The sequence below is a fragment of the Felis catus genome, chromosome A1, assembly GCF_018350175.1.
Source record: "Felis catus isolate Fca126 chromosome A1, F.catus_Fca126_mat1.0, whole genome shotgun sequence".
Classification (NCBI taxonomy): Eukaryota; Metazoa; Chordata; class Mammalia; order Carnivora; family Felidae; genus Felis; species Felis catus.
Window position 1 is genome coordinate 160,526,812 of NC_058368.1, and position 8,565 is coordinate 160,535,376.

General features: G+C 33.8%; 1 non-coding gene across 1 annotated transcript; it reads right to left on the reverse strand.

The window, feature by feature from the left end:
- Positions 1-8,185: 8,185 nt before the first annotated feature.
- TRNAA-UGC lies at positions 8,186-8,257 on the reverse strand. Its single transcript has one exon. It is a non-coding gene; the product is annotated as a tRNA-Ala (tRNA).
- Between the last annotated feature and the right edge of the window lie 308 nt (positions 8,258-8,565).

Below are 8,565 nucleotides of genomic sequence, written 5' to 3' on the forward strand. Positions count from 1 at the left end.
AAAATATTTAATTTTACAACTTCTCCACATCCCTACCTTTTGTTTGGATACATACAAAGCACAACACACTTACTCTTTATTGAACATTTGTAAAGCACATTTTCACTGCTGCACCAAGATGGCTGTTGATAGTTGAGGAATCTTTTTTGAAGTTAGATTTGGTACTCCAGAAGTAGCTAATTTAGACCAAGAGGCTTGATCTCATTGGCAAAGCGTAGGTATACTCCTTATATTATTCGACATATTTTTTAATGTTTATTTTTGAGACAGAGAGAGAGAGACAGAGAGACAGATAGAGCATGAGCAGGGTAGGGGCAGAGAGAGAGACACATACAGAATCCCAAGCAGACTCCAGAGTCTGAGCTGCCAGCCCAGAGCCCTATGTGGGGCTCAAACTCCCGAGCTGTGAGATCATGACTTAGGCTGAAGTCCAGTTGATTAACCAACTGAGCCACCCAGGAGCCCCTGTTCAACATCTTGATCTTTGGTTTCCTCTTTCATGTCTATTCATGTCTAAAGGTTATCCTCTCTGAAAGAAAAGATAAAAGCAATATAGCAAGAGGAAAAATACAACGGTGTCATCCATTATTATTGCAGTAGTCATAAATGGGCTGTGCTCTGGAAGGAAAAGAATACATGCACAAATCCACTCTTGTGCAGTATCAGGTCAGGAAGTGTAGTTCTGTACTGTCCTCCTCTTTTGCCTTAATTAAACTAAAATTTTTCTTTGTATTGCCATAATTATTAATCACAATTCTAACTTATTCAGAAATCATACTTGATACTAGTGATATGCTTAAAAATCTAGGCTGACTTTTAAATTTCTTCTTGAATATACATTGTATTGAAAACTGACATGGGCAGTTTAGACAGGCACAGTTAGTAAATTCTTTTGGGGGTAGATATGACTAACTTTCAATAATTAGACATAGAAGAGGCTATTGTCATCCCTTCAACCCAGATTAAACTCTGACACACATTCTGCTGTTAACTAGCAAATAGACAAAATTAAATGACTTATGTGACCTGGATGACTTCCGATGATCAATCCTTTTAGGACTCAAATAGCATCTGGCCTGTAGACCTAAGACAAATTTAACATAATTTTAGTAGCAGGATTTGTCTTTATAGACTCAGACAATGACCCTCTGAATTAGTGTAAGGATATAGGTATATTTAAAATTCGAGGATTAAGTAAATGGATGGTAAATGGTGCTAACTAGGTTTCTCACACTGTCAGGGAGGTTTCAAATAAGCAAGGCAGGAGGGTAAAATGACTTATATGGTGCTGAATTAGCATTGAAGACACTAATATGAATGAATGTTTAACTTAACATTAATACTGCTTGGTAGATATATAAATTACAAGCATGTCCATATTCCACAGGGTGGTATTTATATACATATTTCCTAGCTCTGTCCACTTAGGGGGTCTAAAAGCAATGATCCTCCAGTGGCAGTGAGACTACTTGATCATATCTTTGTTTCTGGTGTCATTCTCCAATGAAAGAAAACAATGCTCTGTAGATAAAATGGCTGGTTCTAAGACTTGGGCAGGAAATACATAAAATAAGCTTAGAGCATCTTTTACAGTTAGAAAGTAAGGAAGTACTCAACAAATAAAGCAATGTGGTATATTAAAGAGATGGAGGAGAGCCAACAGGAAGAACTCCCAATGGCTAAAACTTGAACAATTTGAGTAACAACAACAACAAAAGGTAGTAATAGATTATAATTCAAATTATATAATAAATATGCATGAGTCCATAGTGATATAAATAACTGATTATATTAAGTAAACAGATGAGAAAGAAGAAACATCTTTCTCATACATAAAAATTCCAAATAATTTATGTAGATATATTCCTTTCCCAAAGATGATGACACATAACTTTCAACTCCTTATTTGTGAGTATATTGATTGACTTTCTTCCAAACAGTATAGTATAGAAAGGGGAAAAATTAACTTTATGGTGGAAAATCTAGAAAACACTAATTTAGCCAGGTGATCAAGATTAACATCATTAGTGATAAATATACTGATAGCATAGGTCCTTGATATGTGTTGAAAATGGTACTTCATATATGTGGTCTTCTATCCTGAAACCCATAACTTCTCTCTAACCATGAGAAAACATCATCCAAACATAGTTGAAAGGCATCTACAAAATACTTAGCCAGGATTCAAAACTGTCAAAATCATCAAAACCAGATAAAAAAAGGTAGGAAATTGTCATGGCACAAAAAAGCTTAAGGATGCATGACAACTAAATGTCATATGGTATCTTGGGTGGAACCCTGGAACAGAAAAAGTACAGTAGGCAAAAACTAATGAAATCTAAATACAGTGTATGTGTGTGTGTGTGTGTGTGTGTGTTTCCATATATATCTATGTCTATATCTGCATGTATGCATATTAAACCTTTTAATGTCAATGTAAACATATATGTGTATATACTTATCAGATTTTGTTTTATACATCATCTAGTGAAGAAAACCTCTAGTGAAGTTTCACACCATTTCTTTTTTCTAGAACAAATCTTTTTCTCAATAAATCTTGAAAAACTAATTTTACCAATAAAACCCCATTACTAATATACATTATGCTAATTAATAAAAATTCTCATAAAGTTAGTCAAAGCACTTGTTAATCTTTAAAGTGATATATACCTTTATAGTATAGATTTCCAGTTATGTTTACTAAATGTCCCATAAATATGTATTGAAGCTCTGGAAACACACACACACAAACACTCATATCCACTGTCTATGCTGAGGAGTTTTACAAAAAATTATGCATATCATAATGCTCTTATTTTTCTCTTATTTTTTGAGGTTATCTCTTTTTATACATAACATTTCCACAGAGCGTTTTGTGCAGCCTCATCTATTTCTTTAGACACATTTGTCATGCTTTATTAGGTGTGATTAGTCATGACTACCAGTCAAGACTTTGTTTCAGAGAATTTCCTAACTATGTTTTCACTTTCACATGCAGACTTTGCCCATATTAGCCATTTTGCTGTCATATACTATAAGACACCAAGTTGTCTTTCACAAAAGGTTCTTGTAATATTTCTCCCCCAATTGGAACTTGTCTTTATATTCATGTTATGCCAAGAAAGGTAGTTAATTTATTTAGTATTTTGTTTTGAAATTGAGATATAATTGACATATAACACTGTATGAGTTTAAAGTGTACAAAGTGTTGATTTGATATATTTATATATTGCAATATAATCACTCCTGAAGTGTCAGCTAACACCTCTATTACTTCACATAATTACCATTTCTTTTTTGTGATGAGAACTTTCAAGATCTTTCTTATTTTCCCTTTCTACCTTGTCAGATATAATTTTCAACCTGTCAAATTTTTCAGATGTTTTATATTTATCCAGATGAGATACTCTTCTATGTATTCCTTCATTAAATTTTTTGAAAGATTTACTATATATGGTAAACATAACTGAGTTACACACCTTGCCACCAAAAGGTTTTAGCTTAATGTGTGGGTGGAGACAGGTAATAAACAGATAGTAATTATACTATGTGACAAAATTTAGGGTAAAGGTGTGTATTAGTGTTTATGAAAAGTTATTCAAAGAGTTTCTATACCAGCCTTTCTGGGAGTGATTGGTTATAGACAGCTTTGAGTACTTTCCCAGAGGAGGGGTCACTTGAAATGAGTCTGAAAATATAAAGTGTGATGGATGGGAATATATGGAAGAGACAATGCAGGGTGAACTTTAGTTCAATGTTAAGAAATGCTCTGGGATGCAATTAGATGAGGAAATGAAGGTTGGATGTAATTGAAGAGTAGCAAGAGATGAGACTGCAAAGGGAAGCAGAGAATATATCATGATAGGTTTTCTATGTCATGTTAAAAAGTTTGAGTTATGTCAGGGACTTGACATAATCAGGTTTGTGTATTATAAAACTCATTCTAGGAATAATAAAGAGACACGATTGAAAAGGGCATAGTAAGAATCAGGCAGAACACAGCTGTTACCACTAAGATTTAGTTGAAAAATGATGAGGTAATGAATTATAACAATGGAAATATGAATGGAAAATGAATCTCCAGTGTCAATCATCATACCCATTAAAGTAAGCACCTAAAAACTTTAATAAGTGCATTAATGAATAAAATTAAGAAATTTAAGGTACATATTTGGATAGGCATGTAGAATGTCTGACTTTGATTGCATGAGTTGCAATGATGACAATTTTGACGTAAGCACAGGTAGACGTAGAAGAGCCAAGTGGCAGGAAATTTAAAGGAACATATTTCCAGCAAAGAGAAAACTATTGTTCTTAGGACTCTAATGGTTCCAGAAATACTTTTTAAGACATAAATCTTAGATTACTCATATCTGAGAAATACATACACTACCATAAAAATACATATTTATGTTCTCTTATGTCCACCAAAATGATATTTTCTGGTTTATAAATTTCCATATAAATATCATATTACAGTCTAACATACAATACTCCTCTGCTTTCTTCCTAGTCTCTCTGCCTCTTTTTCCTTCTTCTTTAAACCTGTGTACATCATTAGCCATGTGTTCTACTAGTCTATCCTGAATATAACTTGCAGGACTTTAATCTGTGCCTACAACTTCTAACCTGTTTGGACTACCTAGGGAAAAGAACCAGGCCAAGCATTCAAGTCTGTTTTGATTTGACAAGCTGCCAATCCAGTTACAGCATTTCACAGTGTCTGAAAGTATGGGCCAGTAGAGCCTGGAAACATCAGTGCCCACTACGTAACACTATCCCACCTCCATGTTCCTAAGCGTGTCTCAGAAAAAGGTAAATGGACACAAGGAAAGCCTTAAAGAACTCTACTTCTACCATGAAAGTTAGGAGGATCCATTGCGGATTTGTCAGCAGCTCTCTTTTAAAGTCTTTGAATTTAGCAGACATGTTCAAAGGGAACACTGTGAAGACAAATTGTTAGATTTAACCTAATCTTCCTGCACTTCACATTTCTACAAAATGTCTTCAAGCTTTCTTGTTTTTTATTTGCTCTGTTAGGCTTCTGTCTACTTGATTTGGCTTCCCCCAAGGTTTTGTTTTTTGCTTTAAAACTGGTGTTCTCCATCCTCCTTAGGTATGATATGAACAGTCACTACCTTTTCTCATCTCTCATAAGATCTGGCTTGATCTTATTCCTCCATGGATTGGCCCTAACTCTCTTAGGCCAGCCTATGCTTCTGCAATTACCCTCTGGAGGACAAGGCAGGACAAGAGCGTTATGGAAATGATGGAGAGGAAATGTCTTTTACATACAAGAACTGCTTTTAAAAGTATTCCTTCTAGATGCCAATCATTGTTTCATGGAAAATAAAAGCTGATGAAATGAAAGTACCTGTTTTTATAGTCACCAGGTTAATGATACTGGATTTGGACTAGTCAAAACTGAAGAATCTCTTTGGTATTGCTATTAGCTGATATATAGATGATTTGAAAACAAAAACTGATTCAACCATATATTTATTGTCTCAGTAGCATAATCTTACCTGTATAGCTTATAATTTTAAAATATCCATTTACAGATAAGGAAATGAGTTTTATGGTAATATACAACTTGATTAAGGTCACTCAATATTTATATATGGTTCAGCCTTTCTACCCCCTCTGAACTAGGAATCTGTTAACATGAGTTCATATTTCTAATTCACATACATATTTCATCATAATAAACAGACTCTGTATATGTTAAGACTTAAAATGTTGACTGTGATATGCATTTTAAGATTTAACATATACTTCTCCTAATTTAAAAGTGATGGTACCTTTTGTACAGGTGAATTGTCTTTAGAAATAAGATTATATTTAGTTCCAAACCCTAAAATCATGAATGGATTATGAACTTACTCTGAGCATTGAAAGGCAACAAAGCATAAGACTTAAAAATTTAGTCTTGAACTTGATTACCCAGGTCAGTTTCTGGGATTGCCACCTGTTAGCTGTGTGACTTTTATAAACTTTTTGTGTCTAGTTTTTTTTTTTCATGTATAAATTAGGAATAAAGTATCTTTCTTAGAAAGTTGTTACAAATATCAAATAAGATGCAAATATCAAGCCACTGGCCCATAGAAAATGATACCTAGATGTGCTCGTTAAATAATTAAGAAAATGCTTTACCATAAAACATTGTACAGAGTTAATGATGAGAGATGTTCTGTTAAAGTAGTGGCAATTTCCTTCAACTTGGAATAATACTCAGATTCCTAATATTGAGAGACGACAACAAGGCATTCTAATAAAATTAGAATTTCAATGTTATTTTCTTTCTAAATATGTTGATTTTATAACTCAGATTTCTATGTGTATATTACTAATATTTTTATTATCTGTTTAAAATGTAATATATTGTAACATACAAGTAAAAATAATAATAATGTGGTCAAGAAAACCAATAGGACTGACCACATTGCTTATTCATAAAATTTGATTTATAGCAATTATTATCAGTGTTGTTTAGTTTCATATGTAGTGTCTTATCAACAAATAGTATGACTCTTAAAGGTCAAATATGAAATAAAAAATATATTGTGCATCTGCTAGTTCATTGTATTTTAAATGGCAAAGTGGTTGGCAATTGCTTTATTGAAAATTTAATTTCCTTTTCATATCTTTCATCCTCTGTGGTTATATAAATGGCTGTATTTGCAATCGTGTCTTTTCACAGATAAAAGTCCTTTGGGTTCAGTCATTGGTTAAACTTTTAAAATAAGTACTGTTAAGAGAATTATATATACCATATTTTTCCCATTTACTTAATCCAATTATGGCCAAATTATTTATATTACTGAAACTTAACTTTCTCTATCAAGTCCTTTTACATTGCTGCTATTTGAAATTTGTTTTCTTCATTGCTGTACTGGTTTTTCCTTTTATTATCATGGCTGAAGAACTATGTAGAAAAAATGTATATAAAATAAGATGACCTTATTTTCCTTAAAATTTTTTTAATACATTTATTTTTGAGAGACAGAGCTTGAGTGGGGGAGGGGCAGAGAGACGGGGAGATACAGAATCCAAAGCAGGCTCAAGGATCCTAGCTGTCAGCACAGAGCCCGACATAGGGCCTGAACCTAGGAACCATGAGATCATGACCTGAGCCAAAGTCGGATGCTTAGCTGACTGAGTCACCCAGGTGCCCCAGAAGGTGGCTTTATTTTTACTGGTGAATTAATTTTATAATCTTTAGATGTCTATCAATTGAACTTTCTTGGTCAAAATATATTCTGTATGCTACAAAAGAATTCAAACATACTCTTGTTGTTGAGGAATTATTGTCACAGTAAAAGATAAAATATGTTCAAACACATATCAAGACATTTTTGATTTTTGTTTCACATTAAAATGAAAGAGAAAAACACCATTTTCATATTTCAAAATTTTGATTGAATTAGCAATATTTACATTGTTTAAAAAAATCCTTCTTGTTAAAATATGAAAATTTTTGCCCAAAACCTTTGGATTTTCATTTTGATTATTCAAAATTCATTTGGGTCATTGTTTTTTCTTTCCATTTTAGTTACTACTGTAACGTGATTAAAAAATTTTTTTTCAGTGTTTATTTTTGAGAGGCAGAGAGAGACAGAGTATGAGTAGGGAAGGGGCAGAGAGAGAGAGAAGGAGACACAGAATACAAAGCAGGCTCTAGGCTCTGAGCTGTCAGCGCAGAGCCCGATGCGGGGCTCGAACCCAGGAACTGTGAGGTCATGACCTGGGCCGAAGTTGGATGCCCAACCGACTGAGCCACCCAGGCACCCCTAACATGTGCTTTATCTAAATACAAAAGGGTTGATCTAAAATCCTCCCATGATTGGTGGCCCTTATCCCTCACACAGAAATTCATGGCCATTTTAATTTTTGTTGATACACTTAGTTGTGGTCAAGTGAGGCAATAGCTATCTCTATTTACTATGTTTTATTTTTTTAGTTTATTTATTTATTTTGAGATAGAGAGAGAGAGAGAGCGAGAGTGTACACATAAGTCAGGGAAGGGGAGAGAGAGAATCCTAACCAGGCTCCATGCTGTCAGCACAGAGCACGATGTGGGACTAAACTCACAAACCTTGAAATCATGTCTTGAGCTGAGATCAAGAATCAGATGCTTAACTGACTGACTCGCCCAGTGCCCTAGTGAATTGGAGCTTCTATAAAGTGGAGATGCCAGGGATCGAACCTGGGGCCTCATACATGCAAAGCATATGCTCTACCGTTGAGCTACATCCCCGTGTAATTAAAAAAAAATGTCTAAACATACACTATTACAGATGCATCCACTTTTTGTTTACAATACAGGAAAATATTTATTCATACAGACACACTGAGAACAAGCCATATGTACAGATTTTTGCCTGGTACGTTTTTTGTCTTTTAATTTTATTTACTAGAGAACTTCATATTAGTGTATGTCCTTATTCTGTATGGATAGTATGAAGACTCTTCTTTTATCGTTTGGTCCTGCAGTGTTTCTTGTATTACGTCTTCATTTAATCCTGAGAGGGGTTATTCTGAAATATTAAATTTCTTTTATGAAAG